The sequence below is a fragment of the Molossus molossus genome, unplaced genomic scaffold (genome assembly GCF_014108415.1).
Source record: "Molossus molossus isolate mMolMol1 unplaced genomic scaffold, mMolMol1.p scaffold_m16_p_15, whole genome shotgun sequence".
Lineage (NCBI taxonomy): Eukaryota > Metazoa > Chordata > Mammalia > Chiroptera > Molossidae > Molossus > Molossus molossus.
Window position 1 is genome coordinate 47,513,047 of NW_023425350.1, and position 25,532 is coordinate 47,538,578.

The following is a 25,532-nucleotide window of genomic DNA, read 5'->3' on the forward strand; positions in this document are numbered from 1 at the left end:
TGTCTGAGATCGCCTGCTTTCCAGAACCTCAACTAAGTGTGATCAAAATGAACAACAGTACTTGACACTTGCACTTTTGGGTCTGTGTTTTCTTACTGGACAGCTCTCCTCTCCTGGACCGTGTAAGTCTCAACGTCTCATATAACGTTGAACAATGGTCTTCACCCCCCATTTCAGGACCATTTGTATTTAGCTACTAATGCTTGGCAAGGCCAGCCATCAGCAGCTATGCCAGCCATCCTGGAGGTGAGCCTGGTGCACACATACCCCGTTCTCCCGCTACCCAAACACCCCAGGAAAGTGGTGGGTTAGTGGGACCACGTGGCTTGGCATGTACTAGATCACAAACTACAGAAAAGCAAAAGCTTTATTCTGAGGATGAGTGACCTCTCTTTCTTCTGTCCTTGGCCAATATTCTTTTCTTTTCCTTTTTTTGGTACGTGCCCCTAGCGGGAACTAAACCTGGACTCTCTGGTCCACTGGCTGATGCTCCAACCACCGAGCAAAACCGGCCAGGGCCATTATTTCTTTCTTTATTTAGTTAATTAATTTATTTTTGCTACAGATGTTTCTCCCCAACCCCCCATTGACACCCCCCTCCTGATCCTGCCCACCCCCTCACAGCATCTTGGCCAACATTCTTTAAAGAGTAGTCTAAACTTTCTGCCTCCACTCCCAATCCCAAGAGATTCTACTGCAATTGAAAAGTCGGTCAGGAATGTCTAAGGGCCTGATCCAGGGGCTTTGTTCGGGTCTCTTCCCCCTGTTGGGGTGGCAAGAACGGCACCAGGTGTTAGACCGGTGGGGTCAGACTGGACCTGGGGTCAGCAACCTCGGTACTGAGTTCTGGCTAGGAAAGAATTCAGAGCCAAGACTCAAACTGTAAGAGAAAGTTTAATTAGGAAGTCACAGAGGTAGAAGTGAGTGGTAGAAGAAATGGGCTTAGAAAACAAGGTACAGAGGCAAAAAAAGGGCCCTTGGAGCTGAGGAGAGAGAAGGGTGAACGTAAGGTGCCTGGGGAGGGGGGTGCCCCAGGATGGGAGGGAGAGCAGCTCTGGGTCCTTCGTCCTAAGGGCTTTTAGGGGCTGGGATTTTAGAGGAGGTTCCAGGGGAGCATCTCAATAGAATATTCACCAGCTTTCCCGATGTGGTCTCCACTGATCGGTCTGGGCCAGGGCGGAGGATTATTAGTCAATGTAGTTGGTCCTGAGGTCAGTCTTGGCATCTCTTGTCCGGTTTTGCTGCTTTTCTGGGCCTACAACCGCAACAACTGAGGCCTAGAGGCATTTGATGCAGGTCAGAACCTCATTATCTTGGGGGCTTCCTGCTTAATGGCTATTCTCTGACACCCCCTTGTTCATTCCCCCCTGAGGGTGTCTAACCCTCATGACCAGTAGCACGCCAGGGACTGGGGAGGGTCCAAACCGAATGATCAGCAATATGAAAGGTCAGGGGTCTAAACCTCATGACTGTCGATATGAAAGGTCAGGGGGTCTTGACCGCATGGCCAGTGACATGCTAGGGGATGAAAGATTCGGTCACCCTGGCGGCGAGGGCCTTGTTTTCCGAGTTTTGCCGGTTGTTGGGTGACCTTCCCTGGTGACCTTCGGTACCTAACCCATTGTCCTTGTTCTGCTCACGTCTGTCTACCACGCTTCTCCTCTCTTGGTTTTGTGATAATTGACTCTCCTGCTTGGAAGGCTGCATTTAGTTGTTCCTGCTCAGTTTTCTTTGCTAGCTCTTCTTAAATTCCCTTTAAATACATGTGTTAATATTCCTCAAGTGGTATCAAGTTATATTTCTCATCTCTTTTTTTTTTATCCTCACCTGAGGACATTTTTCCATTTTTTGTTCAGGCAGAGTGGGAGGGAGAGAGAGAGAGAAACATCGATGTGAAGGGACACATCGAGCGGCTGCCACCCTCACGACCCAACCAGGGCCGGGGACAAACTGCAATCGAGGTACGTGCCCTTAGCGGGAACTGAACCCGGGTCTCTCTGGACCGCAGGCCGACGCTCTAACCGCTGAGCCAAACTGGCCAGGGCATATTTCTCATCTCTTTTTGTTCACGCTGTATGCTTACAGTTCTAAAGCCCTCCTCTGTGACAAATCACCCAGGCTCCTTTGGCTACCTCAAAACCACCCTGTCCCAAACGCCCCTCGTTGTCTCTGTCCACTCGTTGGGACCGGTTCTTCCTCCTGTGCTTCCGCTCTGCACAGAATCGCCATCCACCACTTGCTCAACTTAGAAACCTCAGAGGCATTTCCTTTCCTGCTTTCTGCCTTGCCTGTCAACATCACCCATGTCATCACACTGTGCTGCTTTCTGTTCATTCGTGAGGGCCATCAAAACTGAAATGCAACCCTCCTCACCCTTGACTTAAATGCACGAGGCAGTTTTCTGTCCCATTTCCCGCTCCCTGATTCCCCAGGCAGACGCTACCCTTCCGCCGCCGCTAGGCCGTCCTCCTCACAGTGTGAGCGAGATGGAGGCCTTTCTCGTGAACACTCTCATGGTGATTTCTCATAGATGACGAAGGCCTTCCTAATCCGGCCACCACCTCCCTTCTATGGCTCACATCCTGCACCTCTTCCTGCCCAGCAGCCTGTCCTCATTCCCAGCAGGTCTCGGCTCACAGTGCGCCCTCTGCCCACCATGCCCTCACCTAGCCCCTCTGAACCAAGACCTTGCCCTTCCTCTCCCTGGCATCACTCACTTCCTGCTCTCTGGCCCTGGGCACCCGGGGCCTCTCACGGGTAAAACAGTTGTCACATTGTTGCTCCAGTAGGTCACATGCCTCCTCCTGCGGCCAGTCGAGGAGTTCCCGTGGACAGGAGGACCGTGCCTTATTCCCCTCTGTCTCTCCAGGGCTCAGCCTTGTTCCAGGTACTGAGGAATCACTCCCGGGATGCATGCTCCTCTGGGGACCTCACCAAGCTTGCTCAGCAACTGACTTAAAAAAACAGATGTCAGCCCTGGCCGGTTTGGCTCAGCGGTTAGAGCATCAGCCCGAGGACCAGAGCATCCTGGGTTCGGTTCCCGCTAAGGGCACGTACCTCGGTTGCAGTTTGTCCCTGGCCCGGTTGGGGTCGTGTGGGGGGGCAACCAGTTGATGTATCTCTCTCACATCAATGTTTCTCTCTCTCTCTTCTTCCCTCTCTCCCTCCTGCTCTGTCTCAAGATAAATGCAAAAATGTCCTCGTGGGAGGATAAAAAAAGAAAAACAAAAACAAAACAAAAAAAAACCCCAGATGTCAGTGTTCTTACTTTTATGTGACTACAACCAAGATAACATCGTATCAGCAACCAGTTTCCACACTGACCTGCGTTTCGTTGCCATTCCTCAGACACACATCTGCACGGGGGTGGGGCGTGCTCCCTGAAGGCCGTGTTTGCTGCAGTTTCCTTACAGAGTCAGGAGCGGGCCTCCTGAAAGCTGTTTGCTCGTTTCCGCCTCCAAACAGGAAGTCAAAAGGCAAAGGAAAATGAAGACAATCCCAGTGAGCACATGAAGTGAGACAACATTTTTAGCAACTCTCTCCCCAACTGGTAGGATTTTAGCCTCTTCCTACCCGTGTAGAGAAAGGCGCTTGCAGTCAGATGGGCCCGCTGGCCTTGTTGGGAAGGGTCCTTTGCCTGTCTGAGCCTGAGGGTCCTAATCTATACAATGAAAACCGTGACCCTGAATTCTAGGTTGTGGTAAAGGCTGAAGGATGAGATGCCTTGGGCACTGCTGGGGCACGACCTGCTGATGAGGTGCGGCCCGTTGTAGGTCACGGGAGGGAGTGCCCAGGGCTCCCGCTCCGCGCAGGCTTCACCCGGTGCCAGTCTAGAGAACACTGCTGCTCCCCGACCCCAGAGATGGTTTAATTGCTGTTACCTGGAGGTGGGCAGGTGTGAGGTCATCAGTCACGTGCACGGGTTTAAAATCCCGTGACCAGAGAAGGGGTTTTCAGTGGTTCAGGGATGGTGTTCAGGGGTTCTTTGAAACCCTGAATCTATGGAGCGAATTTTGTGTAAAAGCATGTTTCTTTCTGAGGAAAGTGGTTTTATCAGGTTTTCAGAAGGGTCTGTGACTTTAAAACTGTTAAGAACCACTGGCCTGGAGTCCTACCATCTGGAGACATTTGCATGTGTATTGTTTTCATCTCGGGGACAGGAGGCTGAGAGGAGAAGCGGTCCTAGTGCAGAGCTACCGTGGGCCCACAGCGTGGCTCCGGCATCTAGACGGAGAAGCGAGACTCCCTTAGTCAGGACTGGCCTGTGGAGCAAGTCGCTTTGTTAATGCTGATGCCCTCATCCGGGCCCTGTTCCACCCGGCACTCCCAGCCAGTGCCCACGCCCAGATAGGCGCAGTGCTGCCTGTAGGAGGCGGTGGCGGGCTCTGGAAGGGTGTCCTGGCGTGTGCACCTGCCTGGACCCTGGGTGGCAGCTGTTTGCACCAGCTGCTGGGGCTGGAGGTGCCGTCTGGAACCCAGGAACTAACTGCATGAGAGGAGCTATCCAGTGGTCCTTTCCGTGGAATCAAGCCTCGGTCTTATTAAGCTGGGGCTCTAACCAGTAGCTATTACACCAAGCAGGCGGCTCACTAGCTCTTACAGCAGATGTGAGGAGAACCAAGATGGCCTGTCCTGGGAGAACAGCTTCTGGGCATGAGATCAGGCTTGTAGATGGAGGTGCTGTTAGGGTGACTCTCCTCCCATCCTGCAGGAGAAGCTTCTGCAGAGGGTCCCCTGGCCTCTCTGGGACACTCAGAACACAGACACCCAGCCTTGAGTGCTCCTCGGGGACAGAAGGAAAGCATCTATCGATTGCCAGTGGGGTGTGCTCCATACTCTGTCCAACTCCCGTTCCGCGTTAACACACTGGGTGTAGTGGCATGGGAGGTTGTCTGGGGTTACTCCTTGGCTGAACAAGGCTCCCGAAGGAAGTCTCTTATTCAGAAGCAGAGAGACGCTTCCTCGGACAGGATCTCCTGCTCCCTGTACTAAGAGACGCTCTGTCTCAATGACTCAGCCTTCCCCGTGCGCGAATGGAAGTCCCCTGTGTTCCTGGCTGAAGGAGGAGAGATGCCGCTGAGAGGTCGCAGCTCGAGTTGTCTTCATGCATATTGCATTCAGGTTTTTACAGTTTGATTTGCCATGGACGGATATTTATTTCCAAATCCACCAAATGCTTCTCAAGGCAGCCTTCACACAGATTTTAATTGCTAAGCCCACTTATTCTGACTCAGTGTCTGTTGGGTAAAATGTCTAGAGATACAAAAAGTGGGGAGAAGTGAGCTGGGCCCAGATGCTTCCTTATGACTAACTGAGTGTCCACCCAAAGTCGGGAGATGAGCAGCCTGCTGGCGTGTCATAGGTGGGTGGGTTTCTCATAACTCTTATTTAAAGCTGTGCCCTATTGTACTAAAATTGTAATTTGTGAATAAGCATTGAATTAGAGTCGTTGGGCTGAGCTGACTCACTGCCGGGAACTGGGACAGGGTCTGAGGACGTCTTCATGTCACATGCAACTCAGGCAGGAGGAGAAATCAGAGAATGCTTGACCGGGAACCTGCCCTTGGCTCTCCTGCTGTCATTCTGGGCCAGTGGTTTACCTCCGCATCCACTCCCTCCGTCCTTTAGAAGAAGAATAAGGCTGAAGTACTTTTCACTGGGCCAGCCAATGCTTCTCAGTGGAAATGCTTGAAAATCAGAGTTTCGAGGGTTGAGGTCATACACCCTGCACCTGGTCTCTAGGACAGTCCTTGCAGCAAGAGGCGTGGCAGGGGACGCGCAGAAACTTGCAACGTGGTGTCAGGGCCAGATTCAGATGTAGCCTGACATTCTCACCATTTAAGGTCATAGCCTTGGGGCCTGGGGAGGGGTAGAGAACCTTTCTAGGTGCCGGGGCCATTCTGCTGAGCTCCTGTTTCTCCTAGGTGGGAGCAACCTGGCTACCTTGGGCTGAAGTTCAAGGCAGCTCTTGTAAAGTGTTGCTGTGCCCCCCCCCCCCACTGTCATGGGTATTTATGTCCTGGGATGACCAATATGTCATATGGTTGACTCTAACTAGCTCCTATTAAGATGTCCCAGTGACGAAAAAGGGATTGTGGAGGTGAGTGTGAGTGCGGGAACCACTGGCATCTCTTTTCACAAACAATTTGATCTGAATTCACTGATTAAATTATATTGATCAACATGTAAAAAACAGAGAATGAGGTTCTGAAGTGACAGATTTCATGAAGCACAATTTCCATAGAAATAGGATAGAGAAATCCCAGAACACAGGGCCCTGAAGAAGGACCCCGGTAGTGTGATGACAAAGGCTATAACCCAGTGATTCCTGTTGGGGGCGACATTGCCCCTCGGGACATCTGGCAATGGCTGGAGACACTTTTGGTTGTCACTGAGGGGGGAGGTACCACTGGATTCTAGTGTGTAGAGGACAGAGACGATGCTGAAGGTCCTACAATACACAGGCCAGCCACAGTAAAAAATTATCTGGTCCAAATGTCAACAGTGCCACTCTTGAGAAACTGTTTGTAAATGGACCCAAGAGCCCAGTGACTACATGCATGCATTCTCTTCCTCCTGCGAGCTGCCTCTTGCATTTTATGTCTAATAATCACCAAACATTTTGGGAGCATCATCTGTGTGCCAGACACAGTGATTGGCCAAGTGGGAGGCTAAAAGATGACTAAGACCAATTAGGGAGAAAGGACATGATCATTTAGTCTGTTCCCTTCTAGACAGAAAGCTCTCATGGAGAGTGTTGCATCCCTTGGACGCTTATGGACTTAATGATGGTGCCTAATGGTGGCCTTTGTTCTCCAAAGATGACTATCTCCACCTGGGAGTGGGAGCAGGCGAGGCCCATTTCCCTTGCGGGCTCTGTGCTACAATTTGGTTCTGGTGCTGTGACTTGCCCTACAGAGCTGTTCCGAAGGCTCATCCGTGCACCTTCCCACTCCGAAGGGCAGACTCGTTTTCATAACTGAGATGGACTCAGAGAGACTGAGAGTCTGAAATTCATTCTCTTGCTCAGGGGTGATTACTCATACTTGGCTGCAGATTTCTGCTGAAAAGCCCCCACATCCATCTTCAGGAAGCCCTGCTCAGGGGCAGTTCTTATGTGAAGTTGTTCTGGCAGAGGCACTTTGGAGAAGGAGAAAAGTCCTCTGGGTTGCTCAGAAATCCGTCATTCCAATCTCCTTTCACTGTGTGTTGAGCCACGAGAGGTCAGTGGGGACAAAGACATGTTCTGCAGAAGGGATTCAGACTTAGGGAGATGGAGGAGTCAGAAGGTATAAGCTGTACCTGGACCTGCCCCAACCCCATCCCATCTGGCATTTGTCCCCATTTCCACCCCACCGGAACAGGGATGCTCGGGCAGTTCCTTTGCCAGTGAACTTAGCATCCTGTCTCTACCATCACACGTGGACAGTCTTCCTATTCTATGTGAAAGAGCGGAGGGTGGGGTGGATGGTGCTGCAAGGGGTCTGTAGGTCAAATGCAGAACATTGCACACAGGCATGTTCTCCTATTTTTAAATGTGCGCGATGCTGCTAGTTCTAAACAACAGGGATTGATTGAGGTGCTGAATTCAGAGCGAATTGTCATTCCACGGCTATTCCTGTCTCCAACCACAGCCAATTTTGTCTGTCTCCTCCCTTGCTTCCCATCCCTTCCCATTTCCACCTCTTCAATCAAAAACCAGGTCTTGTCGATTACTCCTTCGTAATCTTACGTACGTTTCCTTTCTTCCCCACCCTTGGCACCCACATCTGCCCCCTGCCCCTCCCGTTCCGGATCATCCGCACACTGCCACCAAGTACGTCTTCCTAACGGTCCATACATTTTTTTGGCTTAAAAATATTTAGAACTTCCTTCTCCTTAACTTGGTATTCAAAATGCTTCACAGTGAGGCATTAACAACTATGTCAGGAGCAGAAAATTCGACTCACCTGATCTTTTCCATGCCCTAAGATTACAAAAAAGGTTTTATTGATTTTTTAGAGAGCAAGGAAGGGGGAGAGAGAGAGAAACATCAGTCGGCTGCCTCCTTTACGCCCCTTACTGGGGATGGAGCCTGCAACCTCGGCATGTGCCCTGGCAGGGAATCCAACAGGGCCCTCTCAGTCCATGGGATGATGCTCGATCCACTGAGCCACACAGCCTGGCCACCTTAAGATTTTAAAAATAACTTACCAAAAAAAAAAAAAAAAGGTTTAAGTTTCCTATTAAAATACCAATTAATTTATAATTGACACATAGAATTATTTTATCATACCCTTCAGAATAAAAGTGTTCAATACACATTTATCTACATGCAATGTTGTTATGGACTGCAATGAATAGAAAGCTTTTTTTTTCATTTCCGCAGATTTCATATTTTTAAAGAAAAGGTGTTCATCTCTTATTCGCTTTAAATAAGTTGCCCGAAACCCTTGTGTTCTGTGGAGCGCTGTGCACCAGCAAGTTCAGGACCTGGTTTGTTTCACCGCCACAGGTCTGGAATATTTCGCCCTCAGTCCTCGGAGGGCGTTTGCGCGGCAGGGAAAAGTGTGTCCAAACAGGACCTGCGGCTCCCCCTTGTGGACAGCAGCGAGAAAAACATGCGGGGAGAAAAGTTGCTCTATGTGTTGGGAATAGTACCATTTTATTGGAACAGCCCCAGGAAACAAGATCTGTGAATTATGTATGGTTTGAGATGGAGTTTTATTTTATTCTTTTTGCATATCGAGGATAATTAAAACACCAAAGTTTAGCTGATGGTTTCGTTGTTTTGCCTACAGTAGACTTTTCTATCAGAGCAATTTACAAGGAACAAACTGGTTTGGGGATCTCCCCCCACCCACCTCCCCTTCCCGCCTCCCGGGGAGCAGAGTGGTCCAGAGGGGGCCATGGCGAAGGTCCCTGCTCCTAGCATGGCAGGCAGGCGCTTCAGCTCTCCTAGCCTCAGTTGGGCCAGGCCTCAGGGGTCCTGAGTCAGCCGGGGGGCAGCACAGGACACTGGGTCTCTCGTTCCCTTCCTGTCAGCTCTTTTCTGCTGACTGTTAACCAGCCTTCCAGTCCCTGTCTTGTCAGCCTGGCTCGAGGCTACTCGCCGGTTCACACACTGGCCTTTCATGCCTCCCCTTCTTCCAACTAGACGTGGGTGTGGAGGACAGGGACCAAGGTTAGGGGTTACTCCCCTAGAAAGGGGGCCGTGATTACCACGTCTAGTACAACCTGCCACATGAGAAATGCATCAGCTTTCAGGGTCCGTGTCTGCGATCACACTATGTGGGCCTTAGGTTTGATGCAGAGACAGTTGAATGCATCTGACGGGGGACACTGGGGAAGCCCCGCCAGACGCACCCTTCTCTGCTTGGCTAAATCTGGTCTGTCTTCCTGGTCTCATCTTGTGGGTCGTTTACTCCAGGAGGCCCTCCTTGAAGTCCCCACGGCAGGGTGAGGTGATTCTCCCACATGCCCCCCAGCACCCGCCAACACCCTGACTGTTGCACTGATCACTCTGTACTTTGCCAGTTCACTTGGCTGTCACCACCATCAGGCTCCCTGTCTCGGCAGCAACTAACTGTGTATCCCTGGGGCCTAGAACCCTGCCTGGTGCACTGTGAGGGGTGTCAGGGAAGGCTTCCCATATGATGTATCTTCTGAGCTGTGTCTTCAAGAAAGAGTAGGGATCTTCCAAGGAGATAGAGCATTCTAGAAAGAAGTAACGACATGAGTGTGGAGAGTGCCATTGTTACATGTGAGCATGAGGGGCTTCTGAACTGTGCACTGCACCTCAGAGAACCGCTTGGCCCTGCTTCAGCCCCTCCCCTGCCCCAGAGGGGAGAAGACCGTGGGACGAAGGGCCGGGCTCATGCAAACCCCTCACCTCCCAGGCCATCTCTCTGTTCTGCAAGCCCAGAAATCCCAGCTCAGGTGACCCCGAGTCTGCTTCCTGGGCCCGGGTTCCTCCTCCCAGGGTCAGACTGTGTTGCCGATGCACCAACCTCCAGGCCCAGGACGCAGCTGTGTGAGGTCGTATGGATGGAGCTTGGACGTCAGTGCTGGCTGCCCACACACATCATCAGGGGCGCCGAGGCACAGGACAGATCCACGGCGGAGAGTGAAGGGGCAGAGCAAGGCCTGGGCCAAGGGCCGGCTTTCCCCACATGCCACATTCCAGTGCCAACCCCCAAGAAGTTTGTTGGATTCTAAATATAAACGTGGTCTTCCTTGTCATTATGAAGGTGTTTGTCAAGATAGGAAGAAAAAGGATTTTAACCCACTAGTATGGCTATAATAAAAAAGATGGATGATAGCAAGGGCCGGAGAGGATATGGAGAAATTAGAACCCTCATACCTTCCTGGAGGGATGCAGAAGGTGCAGCTGCTGTGGAAGGTTAAACAGAATTACAAAGAGGAGAAACATCTGTAACAAAAATAAATTAATAAAAGTTGCAATAAATAAAAAAAATAAAAATGGGAAGTAACAAAAAATGTATTTTCTCCCTATTACTGATACGTCCAAAAAAGAAAAAAGAAAGTTAAACAGAATTACAATACAACCCAGCAAGTCCACTCCTAGGAATATACCCTCCAAATTGGAAACATATGTGTACACAAAAACTTGTACACAAATGTTCATAGTAGCATTATTCATAATAGCCAAAAGGAAGAAACAATGGAAACGTCCATTAACTGGTGAATGGATAAATAAAATGTACTATATCCAGGCAAAGGAATATTATGCAGCTGTAAAAAGGAATGAAACACTTATGCATGATACAACATAGATGAATATTAAAAATGTTCACAGAAGGCCACATAGAGTATGATTTCATTCATAAGAAATGTCCAGAAAGAACAAGTCCATATAGGTCTAAAGATTACTGGTTGCAAGGGGCTGGGAGTGGGGGGAGGAAATGAGTAGTGATTATAATGGGTCTGGGGTTTCTTTAGGGGGTGATGAAAATCTTCTGGAAGTAGATAGTGGTGATGGTTATACAACTCTGAGAACATACTAAAAACCACTGAATTGTATCTTTTAAAATAACTTTATGATATGTGAATTACATCCCAATTGAAAAAGGAGAGAATATTTATTGGACAACCTGTTAGTCTGATTTAAAATATTTCATATGTAGTTCCATGGTACATGGGCTTCCATTTATATGCTCACCCCAGGGCCTGTAATGTTACCGGGAGCCGGAACGTAAAGGCGTTTCTCAGCGAACCGAAGCTTACCATCTGGGGGGAGGGTGGTCGGAAACCAGGCTGGAGCCCAGACCAGGTCCTGCAGGGCTTCTAAACCGCGAGAAGGGAGCCGACCACCGGGGAGGTCTCTGCTGCAGGGAGGCATCGAGACTCTTAGACCAGATTCTGCCTTTTCAGAGAATCACTCTGGCAGCTGGGGGAGGACAGATGTGGGTGTGAGGGGACTGGGTCAGAGGTCAGTCAGCTGCTGGGTCCTAGGTGTTCTCTGCAGTAAGCACGTTCTCCGCAAACATCTGTGCTGCCGGTGGTTTCACTGCATAACACATGACCGTGAGGCAACGCTGCCATGAAAGGTAAAACCACGAAAAGTAAAAGAGGGACATTAAAAAGGTCATAATGGCCCTGGCCGGTTTGGCTCAGCGGTTAGAGCGTCGGCCTGCGTACAGAGAGACCCGGGTTCAGTTCCCGCTAAGGGCATATACCTCGGTTGCGGTTTGTCCCCGGCCCTGGTCGGTTGTGCGGGTGGCAGCCACTCGATGTGTCCCTTTCACATCGATGTTTCTCTCTCTCTCTCTGTTCCTCTCTCTCCCCCCCACTCTACCTGAACAAAAAATGGAAAAATGTCCTCGGGTGAGGATTAAAAAAAAAAAAAAAAAAAAGGTCATAATGAAATGTGAAAGCTTAATAACAAAATTAAAAAAGACTTTGTTGTGAAAAATGAAAATACATTGTCTTTAAAGTCGTTCATAGTAGTACACATTTTTTTTTTGCTTGTTCTGTCTGTGTTCAGTACAGCATTTTTCCTGTTTTTTTTGCTACAGTTTCTTCCTTCATTAAGAGAGGTATCAGTTTCTAGCTAAAGACTTGACAAATGAATCCTCTTGAAGACTGAATTAGTAGCTGCCTCTTTCGCATTAGCCATAGCTTGGCAAACTTTTGATTTTCATGGGTGGGGGATGACTACAGTCACTGAAGGACTTGCAAACTGATATGTGATCCTTTTCTAGTATAGTGTGCAGTCTGGCTTCAGACGTGCCTTTGCAATCTGGCTTTCTGAGGAGCTGTTATCATCCACTATTTTAAGACAACCATGTCCATTCATCACTGTCCAACCCATAATCAGGGCTAATATATATATATATATATATATATAACATAAAAATGGGAGTAGCCGTGAAGTCATCAACGAAGAAATGCAACCACACTGACAGCTTAAATGCATTGTGTGCCAGTTGTAAATCAAATGGTCAGCTGGTTATTTTATCTTTTTAAAATATTTTTTCTTTATTGATTTTAGAGAGAGAGGAAGGGAGAGGGAGAGATAGAAACATCAATGAGAGAGAACATGGATTGGCCGCCTCCTGCATGCCCCCCACTGTGGATCGGGCCCACAACCTGGGCGGGTGCCCTGACTGGGAATCGAACCGGCAACCTCTTGTTGCATGGGTCAATGCTCAACCACTGAGCCACACAGGCCGGGCTGGTTATTTTATCTTTTACAGCGAAATTGCCTTATGGTCAATTAGTTGTGTGGTGAAAATGCTCATGGCAAAGATGTTTACTGCACACACTCTTACGGTAGGAAAATTACCGACAGACTGGTCCAGGGAGGTGGTACAGGGGCTCCGAGGCAGCCACAGCACACACGTGGCAGAGCGAGAGGGTAGGGAAGAGAAGTATTTCGCCGATCAACTCCGAGGGATGTGGAGATGAACTGAGTCGGGGAACAAGGAGGTGGAAGGGTCAGGGTGGTTTGATATGGGCGATGGTGGCACAACGGGGCAGATCTGGGATGTGCAGAGAAAGATGGCCGGTTGCATGGGAGGGCCAGGAGGAAGTGGACAGTAGCAGTTAGATAAAGAGAGGTCCAGCCCAGAGGTGGACATGTGAGGGTCCCCGGCCTGTTATAGCTGAAGTGGTGAGGGGATGAGATCTCGGGGTGTCTGAGGGGACAGTGAGGCTGATGCTGTGGGAGACACTCACAGCATCTGCATCAGGAAGGGGGAGAAGCAGCCCGCTGCAGAAACCACGGAGCAGATGGTCCAAGCAGCCACCAAGGAGGGTCAGGATGTGGCCTGGATTCGGCACCAGCAGTGACGAGGACCTTGGCCAGCGATCCAGCGGGTGGGGGAGCAGTCACTGAGCTCCTGGGCCCAGGAAGGAGCCCGAGGCCGGAATGGAGGCGGAGGACAAAGGAGGTTGACTCTGAATGACAAGCCCAAGCAACGGTGGGTCACTGGAGGGTTTATTTATTTATCTATTTGCTGTTTTTAATGAAAATATTACATGTAAGTGGTAAAAATACCAAAATCCTATAGCAAATGAATACAATGAAAAGTAAAATTGTGAACCTGTCATCTCGGACCACACATTCCTGTCTCTAAAAGTAACAATTATGATTAATTTCTAATGTAGCTTCCAGGAAAAAAAAATTATACACGTGGAATTCTCTCCTCTCTCTCTTTTTTAATGAGAGAGAATTGGCTATGTTTATGTACGGATGGGAAAGGACCGCGCAGAGAAGAGGTGAAGACAGATGGAGCGCGAGCAGAGAGCTGGTAGCGGGTGATCACTTCCAGGGGTGCGGATGACATCCGGAGGCCGGGAAAGAGGCGTCCTGGCTGGGCAGGCAGGATTGCAGAGGGCCGGGCGGACAACAGGGCTGGTGGAAGGGAGGAAGGAAGAGAGGTCAGAGGGCAGGAGGCCATGGTTTTTGGTGCCAGCGGAGCAGGTGCAGGGCATGCACAGGTCTGGGTGCAGCCGTAGGTGACGGTAGGTGAAGTAGACTGTCCTGGAGACTGAGAAACTTGGAGCCGTGGGTGTTGGATGAATGGCGAATACTCTTGAAGTGATGGCAGGCGCCCAAGTTCCCAGTGGAGGTCGGCGTGGCCTGGAGGGAGAAATGCTGGCTGGGGTAGACGTTGGGGACGTCGGGGGAGAAGCTTGGCTGAGTGAGTGGAAGACTGCAGACAGAAGTGTATCCGTTCTGTCTTCCTGCCCTGGGGCTGCGGAGTGTGGGAGAGTGAGCGGCCTCCCGACTTGGGGAGGCAGGAGAGGGACAGTGCATTGAGCAGGAGCCCTGAGAAGCAGAAAAGGTTGTGTACATGGGAACAAAGGTCTAGAGTGTTCCATATTGGGGGGTGGGCAGAGGGAAATGGGTGGCTGTCAGTAGCCCAAGGAACCAGCTGGTGGAGGTACCACCAAAGGAAAGATTTGGATGGGTGGATAGCATGAGGGTGAAGAGGATTATGGGTGAAGCAACGAGCCTCAGTGTTCCCATCGTTTGTGGCTTTCGTTTTGGTTCTAGAACTTTCTGCAGGTCCCAGCCAGGTCTTGGCAGGGCCTAACTGGAGCAGCCGCTGAGCCCTCCCAGCCATGCAGCTCATTGGCCATAGGGCCCGTTGGTGGGACTCCGTCACATCTGGGTTTGAATACCACTTAGATGTTTTATTAGTTTGCAGGGCTGCTGTAACAAAGTCCCTCAGATGGTTGGCTTACACCACAGAAGTTTACTGTCTTACTGGAGTCGGGCTGTACACCTGAAGTCAGGGTGTTGGTAGGGCTGGTTTCTTCTGGGGGCTGTGAGGGAGGATCTGTTCCCAGCCTCGTGGCTTGTAGATGGCCATCTTCTCTCTGTGTCTCTCCACAGGCCCCTGATGTGTCTGTCTCCGAGTGTCCCATTGGTATAAGGACACCAGTCATAGGGAGTAGGGTCTACTCTAAAGACCCATGTCAACTTGCTGCCTCTGTGAAGACCCCATCTCCAAGTAAGAGCACGTTCCGAGCCCCTGGGGACTAGGACATCACATAGACCACAGGCCGTAGTTTGTGGACCCCTGTTTTCGCGTAATTTTAGAGCGTGCCCTCTTTCTCTCTTCAGAGCGTCATGTTTCAGACCATTAGTTTTGTAGTTTCCCCACGGGAAGCCTGGGGTGGGCAGGAGGTGGGGTGGGCAGCTCTGTGACAGTGTGTTGGCCACACAGCGAGAAGTGGACTGGCACATTGGTACCACCTGAGCAGTGCAAAGTAGAAGTGAAGCCACTGAGAAAGACCCTCGTTCTCGATCCTCTCCTCCTTCGTGCTCTCTCCCCCCATGTCCCCCCTCCCCCCCCTTGGGGATCTGGGACTTTGAAGACCATCCTCGAAGACCATGGTTTCGCGGCAGCTCAGGCCCTTCCTTCTACGGGAGCAGGCTGAGGTCCCGCCAGCACCTGAGCTGGGCCACAACCAGCGGAACCAGGGTAGAAATACAACCTCTCCAGGACAAATAAGTCTGCACCATTGCAGAGATGATACCTATAGATATATTTTTCCAAATAATGAACACTTTTAAAATTAGAGGAAAACGTGTCAGAATTTGGTCTCTACAATCCCTGGTCCTTACACAGTAATCCCACAAGATTGAAAACAAACAAGATGCCTTACCTTGAAGCGGCAGACTCCTCTGAAAAACCCGAAAAACATTGAAAGCATCACCAACAAGCATTCATTGAACCCTCTACATCAGCATCAAAACCCGTGTAGAGTGCCAGCCCAGGGGCGTGGGCCCACGCAGCTAAGCAGTGTGCAGGCTCCCTTCACTCCGCAGTGCTCACCACAGGTTTCTGGCCTGGGTTTTTACAGCTTGAAAACAAAAGGGGTCTCAGGGTTACCAAGGTGACCGTCCGGGGCCCCTACCCCAGGTCTCCTCTCGTTGGCATAAATGGGCCACGGTGGTACTAATGCCCCCGAGCCGGAGACTGAGCTGCCCCCAGGGCTCTGGGGCATTTTCCTGGTGGCCGTGGCATCACTTTTACTCGAATCCTATTATAGACGGAATGTTTGTGTCCCCCTAACAGTCATATGTTGAAACCCTAATTCCTAATGTGGTGGTATTTGGAGGTGAGGTGTTTGGAAGATAATTAGGTCGCAAGGGTGAAGCCCACATGATTGGGATTAGTGTCTGCATTAGGGTTCTTCAGAGAAACAGAACCAGCTGGAGGTAGATATGGGGTGGGGTGGAGATAGATAGATAGATAGATAGATAGACAGACAGACAGACAGATAGATAGATAGATAGACAGACAGACAGATAGATAGATAGATATCGATTATAGATAAGGATTGGCTCACATGGTTATGGAGGCCAAGAAGCCCCACAGTCTGCAGTCTGCAAGCTGGAGACCAGGGAAGTCAGTGGTTTAATTCAGTTCGAGTTTATAGGCCTGAGAACCAGGAGTGCTGATGTCCAAGGTCAGGAGAAGATGGACTTCCCAGCTCAAGAAGAGAGAGTGAGAATTTACCCCCCGTCACCGTTTCGTTTTGCCAGGCCCCTAGCAGAGTGGGTGGTGCTGTTCACATTGGCAAGGGTGGATCTCTCAGTCTCTGAACCAAGTACTAATCTCTTCCAGAAACGGCCTCACAGACACACCCAGAAATACGTGCACCAGCTCTCTGGGCACCCCTTAACCCAGGCGAGCTAACAGGTAAAGTTAACATTGCCGTGCCCCTATGAGAAGAGATGATTGCTCCCTTGGTCATGTGAGGACACAGCAAGAAGACGGCCATCTCCAAGCCAGGAAGAGGGTTTTCGCCAGAACCCGACCGTGCTGGCTCCCTGAGTTTGGACTTTCAGCCTCCAGAACTGTAAGAACTGGGTGAGTGTTGCCCCAGTCCGTGGCGTTGGCTGCAGCAGCCCTGCAGACTGGGACAAGCGTGCGAAGGGGCAGGCGGGAGCCTCGTGGGCTCACTCCGACGCCCATCCGCAGGAGCAGACCTGCTTGCTCTGGGAGTGAGCACGTGCCCATCCTTTGCAGACTGAGCAACGAGATGGGAACAGGCACTTCAGGTTGGCCCCTCCCTCACGCCCATCACAGCGAGGCCATTTAAAAAAGCCAGTGGGAAGGATGTTCTGTAACAATTATATTTCCTCATATATTTCCATTATAACATTGTAGCAGGCTTACAGTGTACATATTATGGTTCCAGTAAGCCACAGAGAAACCCTTTTCTATAATGATTTTATCTCTTCTCCAGCATCAGGGGATCTCTGGTCTTTGTGGGGTCGTCCAGGGCTCTGGTTGCCGCATGATAGTCTGGTCTGGTCCGGTCGCTGGTGGCGTCTGCAGAGCGCTGGGTCTTGTGTAGTTAGCTCTGACATCAGGCTGTTTGCAGATGCTGATCACGGTCTTTTCTTGTTTCCACCTTGAGGTTCTCAGATTCTGTGTCTAGGCATCGTCTCAGCATTTCTGAATCCTTTCTGCGCCACGACACGCAGGAACCGCTGGCTCTGCCGCTCACCGGCACAGGCTCCAGACAGCCAGCCCTTCCACCAGCCTCCCTTCCGTTCCTGCATCGCAAATGCAGGTCCCTCTGGACCTGGGCACCGACTGCAGAAGCCTTAAGCTCACCCTCAAGTTACGTAGAGTTCCTTTCAGGCCCAGGATGGTGAGGGTTGGTTTCCTCTCTTTTAGACCCCAGACCCCAGTCCTGTCCTTACTATTTTCTGCCTGTTACACTTTTAGTTTTTCTTTCCACAAAGAAGCTATACACGGACATCAAATCTTGCATTCTCTTTACATATGGTTAATAGTAAAATTCTGGGCTAAGATCTCAAATTTTGCTCTTTTTAATCCTCACCCAAGGATATTTTTACATTTATCTTCAGACAGAGAGAGAGAGAGAGAGAGAGAGAGAGAGAGAGAGAGAGAGAAGCATTGATGTGAGAGAGACACAATTGGTTGCCACCTGCACAGCCCCAGTTGGGGCCGGGGACAAACCGCAATGTGCCCTTGACGGGAATCAAACCTGGGATTCGTTGCTCTAACCGCTGAGCCAAACCGGCCAGGGAGCAAGTTTTGTTCTTGATAACAAAAGAGAAGCTTTGGAATTTAGAAAACCCCTTTCTTTCTGAACAAAACCTGGCTTTTAAGACTACTGACTTTTTATGGACCTTAAAAATTCTTTGCTGAACTCAACCGATGACCTTAACCTGGGGTGGTAGTTCTTTCTTCCCAGGGGTACGGTGAATGGTATTAATCCAATAGGGCTGAGCCACGGCTTGGCTGGGAAGGAGGGTCTCCTAGGACTTAAAAAAGATATTTTAATATCTCAAAGATATTTCTCTATGCATTCTTTCTTGGATTTGTTTTGCATTTAAGACATTAAAATCATATTTGTGAATGTAAGAAACTCAAATAATCATACCTTTAAATCCAAGGATTAGTGTAAGCCTATGAATTAGGTCTTGTCTGTCCTGACTTCATCTCTAAGTCAACTTACAGCATTCTGTATGCTTGGCCTCTGACCCACGTGGGTGAGTCCCAAACACCCCCAGGTCGTTCAGAGCAACGTTTATTTGACTTGCGCCCCTGCTCACTGCTGGATGTGCCAGGTGTGCAGGTGTGCACAGTTCAGGGCATTGTAGTCCTTAGATAGACTGTAATGTGAATGGCCCCCCTGGAGCCCTGGCCCCCTACTCCATTTGATCCCCTTTTTTTTCTTTCTTTCTTTTCTTTATTCTCACCCTGAGGACATTTTTCCATTTTTTATTCAGACAGAGTGGGAGGGAGAGACAGGAAGAGAGAGAGAGAAAGAGAAATATCGACATGAAAGGGACACATCGAGTGGCTGCCACCCAACCAGGGCCGGGAACAAACTGCAACCGAAGTACATGCCCTTAGCGGGAACCAAACCCGGGTCTCTCTGGACCACAGGCCGACGCTCTAACTGCTGAGCCAAACTGGCCAGGGCTCCATTTGATCCCATTTCAACCTGATCTTTAACTCCTGGCTTCTCCATCCTTTCCCTCATTTTGCCTCTATACCCCTGGAGTTAGACTGACTCCCTGTAAAACCCCTGGCTTTCTCTCAGGTCTTGGCTCTCACTTCCTGCTGGTACCTGGGCTGCTAATTTGCTCTGGAAGGATACCCTGCCCCCTTCGGCTCCTGGGCACCCGACACTTAACTTGGATCAAAGCCATGGCTGGGCCTCCAAGTAAGTTTGTGTAGAAGGGTTTTGATCAGCTCAAATTTCAGAAAAAGGAACCCGGGCTCAATGAAGTAAAAATTAAAAATCTCCTACAACATTATTCCATTTCCTTTTTCAGGTGATCAGAGCAGCATGGAATGGCTTTGGGGTCAGAAGTCAGGGCTCATGGGTTCTACTTCCGGCTCTGCCAGGAACTAGCTCTGACCTCCAGGTGTTTCTCTACCTCTTGGGCCTCAGTTCTCTCCCTGATAGACGAGACTCCCACCAGATGATTGCCGAAGGCCCATCCCGCCCTAAGCTTCATGGAAATAGCCTTACAAGTAGTCCCCATCACCCTCTCTGTCACACCCTAATTGTTCCATCACTTCAGATGGAACCCGATTGCAGAGCCCCTGATTGAGAAAGGGGGTATTTTAGGTTGAGAGCACCCTATCCCATAACCTCTCTGCGTCCCCCAGGTTCCCAGCACCACTGAACCTGGCCATCGACCCCCAGCAGCCCCCACCTCCCTGGGGATGTTGCTGCTTGTAGAGCCCTGATGAGCTGAGTTCGTGCTTGAAGTTTGCTGGACAGTCTTATCAGCAGGGTTGCTTATATTTTATTGAGGACGTTTGCATCTATGTTCATTAGGGATATTGGCCTATAATTATCTTTCTTTGTAGTATCTTTATCTGGTTTTGGAATTAGGATAGTGTAGGCCTTGCAAAATGAGCTTGAGAATCTTTCCTCCTCCTGAATTTTTGGAGATAGTTTGAGAAGAACAGGTGTTAGTTCTCTGAAGGTTTGGTAAAATTCACCTGCTACCCTCGCCGGTTTGGCTCAGGAGTTAGACCGTCAGCCCTTGGACCAATGAGTCATGGGCTTGATTCTGACCAAGGACCTGTACCTCGGTTGTGGTTCACCCCCAGCCCTGGTCGGGGTTGTGTGGGAGGCAACCAGTTGATGTGCCCCTCTCATGTCAATGTTTCTCCCTCTCTCCCTCCCTTTCTCCCTCTATCTCTCTCCCACTCTATCTGCAGATAAATGGAAAAATATCCTTGGGTGAGGATTAAAAAAAGAAAAAAGAAAAAAATTCACCTGCGAAGCCATCTAGGACTTTCATTTGTTGGAAGTTTTTGATTACTGAGTCAATTTCATTAGCTATAATTGGTCTGTTCAGATTTTCTATTTCTTCTCTATTCAGTTTTGTATGTTTCCAGGAATTTACCCATTTTCCCCAGATTGTTGGCATATAGTTGTTCACAGTCTTTTCTTATGATCCTTTGTATTTCTGTGGTGTAAATTGTTACTTCTCCTCTTTCATTTCTGGTTTAATTTTTTGGGTCCTGTCTCTTCTTTTTTTATTTTCTTGATGAGTCTGGTTAAAGGCTTATTAATCTTGTTCATCTTTTCAAAGAACCAGCTATTGGTTTCATTAATCCTTTGTATTTTTTTTTTTTTTAGTCTCTATTTTGTTTATTTCTGCTCTGTTCTTTTTTTTTTTTTTTTTTTAATTTTTTTATTCCTCACCCAAGGATATTTTTCTATTTATCATCAGATAGAGTGGGAGGAATGGAGAGAGATACAGAGAGAAACATCAAGGTGATAGAGCCACAGTGACTGGCTGCCTCTGGCACGACCCCAATCAGGGTCAGGGAGGAACCGCAACCGAGGTACAGGCCCCTGACCGAAATTGAACCTGCAACTCATTGGTCTACTGGCCGATGCTCTAACCGCTGAGCCAAACTGGCCAGGGCTCTGCTCTGATCTTTATTTTTTATTTTTATTTTTTTATCCTCACCCGAGGACATTTTTCCATTTTTTGTACAGATAGAGTTGGAGGGAGAGAGAGGAAGGGAGAGAGAGAGAGAAACATCGACGTGAAGGGACACATCGAGCAGCCACCACCCGCACGACCAACCAGGGCCGGGGACAAACTGCAACCGAAGTACGTGCCCTTAGTGGGAACTGAACCCGGGCCTCTCCGGACCGCAGGCCAACGCTCTAACCGCTGAGCCAAACTGGCCAGGGCTGCTCTGATCTTTATTACTTCATTTCTTCTGATCACATTGGGCTTTATTTGGTATTCTTTTTCTAGTTCTTTTAACTATAAAGTTATATATATATAGCATGTTATATGACAGACCAAGAAATGGTCTCTCTCTCTCTCTCTCTCTATATATATATATATGTATATATATATTTTATCCTCACCCGAGGACATTTTGTTTTGCATTTATTTCCAGATAGAGCGGGAGGGAGAAAGGGGGGAAGAGAGAGAAACATCGATGTGAGAGAGACACATCTACTGTTTGCCACTCACACGACCTCGACCGGGGCCCGGGGAAAACTACAACCCAAGTATGTGCCCTTGGCGGGAACCAAACCCAGGACTTTCTGGTCCATGGGCAGATGCTCTAACCGCTGAGCCAAACTGGCCAGGGCATGTTATATTGTTTATTAGAGATTGTTCTTATTTCTTGAGGCAGCCCTAGCAAACTAATACCCTTGGGTTTTGGTAGCTTGCTTCATTCAACCCAAAGATAATTTGAGGTATATTTTTTGTTGGGTTTTTCCCTAGGTACAAAATCTGGCAAAAAAAAAATATCTGTTTAACTATGTGGGAATTTAGTTATTGACTACTTAAATATGACTTCTCTTCAAACCTTTGAGGACAGCGACATCTAGTGGTCATTTGTTATATATACCCTTTTCCATGTTTCTCAATCTCTAGGCACATTACAATCACCTGAGATTAAAAAAAAAAAAGAAATCCTGATGGCTAGGTGGCACCCAGACACATTATGTCAGAATCTCAGGGAATGGAACCTAGGTATCATTACTTTCTAAATATTTCTACATTAGTCCAAAGTGCAGCCAAGGTTGGAAACCACAGCTTTCAATGGTGAAAATGCAGTTCAATGAAAACAGTTCTGGTCTATAAACATGTGGGTTCATATTATGATGCAATTACTCACAATTTGAAAAAGTTTTTTAATTTCTATACTTATGTATTGTCCCTCTGCCTCCAAAAAAGGTAAAATACACAAGAAAGGAAGGAATCCATTGTCTGATTTACCATTGGGTCCCCGTAAGCCTGAGACAGTGCCAGGCAGGGTCTGGACTCATAATAGCTTTTGTGAAATAAACAAAAACTATAGCCTGCTCTCTGGCTGTATGAATTATAAATATTATTTCCATATGATGGAAAATAGGTCTTATTGAGAGTTTTTAAAAACATTTATTGGGGTGACATTGGTTAATAACCACTGAGAGTTTAGAACATATTATATTGGGTTCAGTTCAAGGTGACTCATGGAATATTACCAGAAGACATTTCTTGGTCTGTCATATAACATGCTAGATTGATTTCTTGGGGTCTTTACAACCTCTGGTTGTAGGAGAGGATTTTCTGAGGTTAAATTTAGTAGAAAATTCTCAATGTCTATTAAGTGTTTTAGTTAAAAAGAACTGTTAAACCTATTATCTTTTCCTCTGCTGTCCCCCTTTGGGCTTAGAAAGTTCTCTATCACTTTTAAATAAGTTAAATATCCACTTAAAAGTTTTTTATCTTTTAAATTGTTTCTTCTTTATTGGCTTCACTTATTTGAGATTAATTTTTTGCAAATGATGAACAGTATCTGGTTTAAGTGTCTGAAATTCAAGAGCTAGTCCTGCTCACATGATTTGTGAATACACCGTCCTTTTTCCTGGTTTGTAATGCTTTCTCTATCCCGAATTTAGTCCTTGTATGTGCCAACATGAAAGATGTTAGATTGACATTTGTCTTAGAAAAGTGAGTGGGAGACAATTCTGCATTATCTTCAAAGGCAATCTCTGGGAACCGGCTTCTTGACCTTTGGATGTCCTTAAAAAACGTAGTGAGTGAGGAGAGAGAAAAAAAGAATAAGAATTGGCAGAGACATTTCTCTGGAGGGAGCTGCTGCTGTGTTCTGGGGTGGGGTGCAGGTGGAGGTGCTTCCGTCCAGCCGCAGGCTTGAGACCACGAGGAGGACTTTGGAAAGCGTTCTCCGTCAGGGTGACACAGAGGACCAGGTGAGGTGCGGACTCCTACCTGCAAACACGGCTCTCTGGGCGCAGTCAGCAGAGCGCTGCTCATGTGGAGTACAGATGTGTGGGTGTCCTGACGGCGCCAGATGGGGGCTGCTTGGGTAAGAAGGAGAACGTGGGGTTATTATGGTTTAAAACACGCTTGCAAATTTAATGCTCCCTTCAAGAGATGCTGCTGAGCTCCCCTTTGCTTGCGGGTGGGCTGGACTTAGTGACTCGCTTCTAGTGAACAGAGAATTCAGAGGCGGTGGAGAGTGAGACCCTCCAGGACGAGGCTCCCGCTGCTCCTGGACACAGCGGCCAGCGCAGGCGCAGACCTTCTTCCAATCGCCCCTCGAAGCCACAGGCAGACACCTCTTCCCAGCTCCGTGAGGGGCCTTCGCACCTACTTTGTCACCCGTCCTGCCTCCTGCTTTTCTCGAGCCTGCCTTTCACCTGGGCCTGCCAGCCAGTTAGCACCTCCACTGAGCAGAAGGCCTGGAGCAGAAGGGGTCCTGCCGGCCTCACTCCCGTCTCTGGGAGCCAGCTGGGGAGAAAGGAGGGCAGTGCCCTACCTCCCTGCCCCCTCCTCTCTCTCCATGGACTCGCTCCCCTTTCCCAGAGGTCCCTCTCGAAGCTGGCTGTGGGCCATCCGAGAAGAACAACTGCTCCCCCTCTCCTGCCTTCTTCTTTTTCTGTTTTGTTAATCCTCACTCGAGGATATTTTTCCCCCATTGACTTTTAAAGAGTGAAAGGAAAGAAGGGGAGAGAGAGAGAGAGAAACATTGATGTGAGAGAGACACATTGATTGGTTGCCTCCCCTACAACCGCCATGGGGGCCCCGGATAAAACCTGCCACCCAGGTGTGGCCCTTGATCAGGAATCAAACCCGTGACCCTTCAGTCCTTGGCCAATGCTCCATCCACTGAGCCACACCGGCCAGGGCTCTCCTGCCTTCTGCTCCCTGCTTCCTGGGACGACTCTGTGTTGAGTATGTTTTTTATTAATTAAAAAAAGTTAAATTAATTAATTTTTATTAATTTATTTTTATTACAGATGTTTCTCCTTCCCCCCCCCAGACCCCTCTCCCCCTCCCACCCCCCTGCCCCCCGAGCATTGTTGTCTCTGTCCATTGGCTATGCATACATGCATATAAGTGCTTTGGTTCATCTCGAGTATGGGTTTTTTTTCCTAGTAATGTTTAATGTCGCTTTCTCACACTTTCCCCCTAACTCTCATTTCATATTACTTTCATAACAAAGAAAAATCAGCCTTGAAGATGTGACTAATAAGCTTGGGGAAAAAAGACTTAAAAAAATCATGAGAATAGGAGGTGTCTGGTGTAGGAATAATTAGAATACAGAGCAAAAAGGAAAGAGAGGGAAATAAACAACAACCATACAGATGTGCCCTCGGAGCTATTCCAAGGTCAGCCTGGGTTTGCCAGAGGAGCCCCGGAGGAAGGAGACAAGACCGGGCAGGGCGGACCGGGCAGGGCGGACCGGGCAGGGGGAGCCAAGCAAAGGGTGCCCATCCCTCTGGACCACTGTATCCGTAGAGCCCGGAGCTGCGTGGCACACGGGTCAGGACGTCTGTCTGGGGAGAACACTTACCCACTGGCTCCCGTCTCCCTCTGCTGGAGCATTTGCTCTGGCAGGTCACCTTGACTGCGTTTCTGGGTCACGCATGGACACTGAGTGGCACATCCCTGAGGAAACAGAAGACCCGTGTGGGCCTGAGATAGAGCTGTAGGGACTGGTCTGAGTGGACTAAGGGACAGGTGTCTGGTACAGTGTTTTGTTTAAATATTTTTATTGATGTTTTAGACAGTGAGGAAGGGAGAAGGAGATAGAAACATTGATGTGAGAGGGAAACAAATCGGCTGCCTCCTGCACGCCCCCTACCGGGGATCGAGCCCGCACGCTGGGCTTCCGCCCTGACCGGGAATCGAACCAGTGACCTTTCAGTGCGTGGGGAAGAAGACTGAGCCACACTGGCCAGGGCTGGTACAGTGTTTTGGTACACAAATTAACAGCATATCCTGCAGGCACAGTGCAAAGTGTTCTACACAGATGATCTCATTTCATCCTCTAGTAACTCCAGGAGGAGGCACTGTTATTATCCCCATTTTAGAGACTGGAAAACAGGGTCAGAAAGGCTGAGTTTACCCAGATGACTCAGTGAAAAAGTGGCCGACCCAGGATCCAAGCCCAGGCTGTATGAAACTAGTCCCACTCTTTGTTCTTCTTTGTAATCAGAACACACTGGTCATTTGGGCCTGCCCAGCATCCTCTGGCTTCAGGTTGGTTGGATTGAGTGACTCTCTGCTGCTCTCTCTG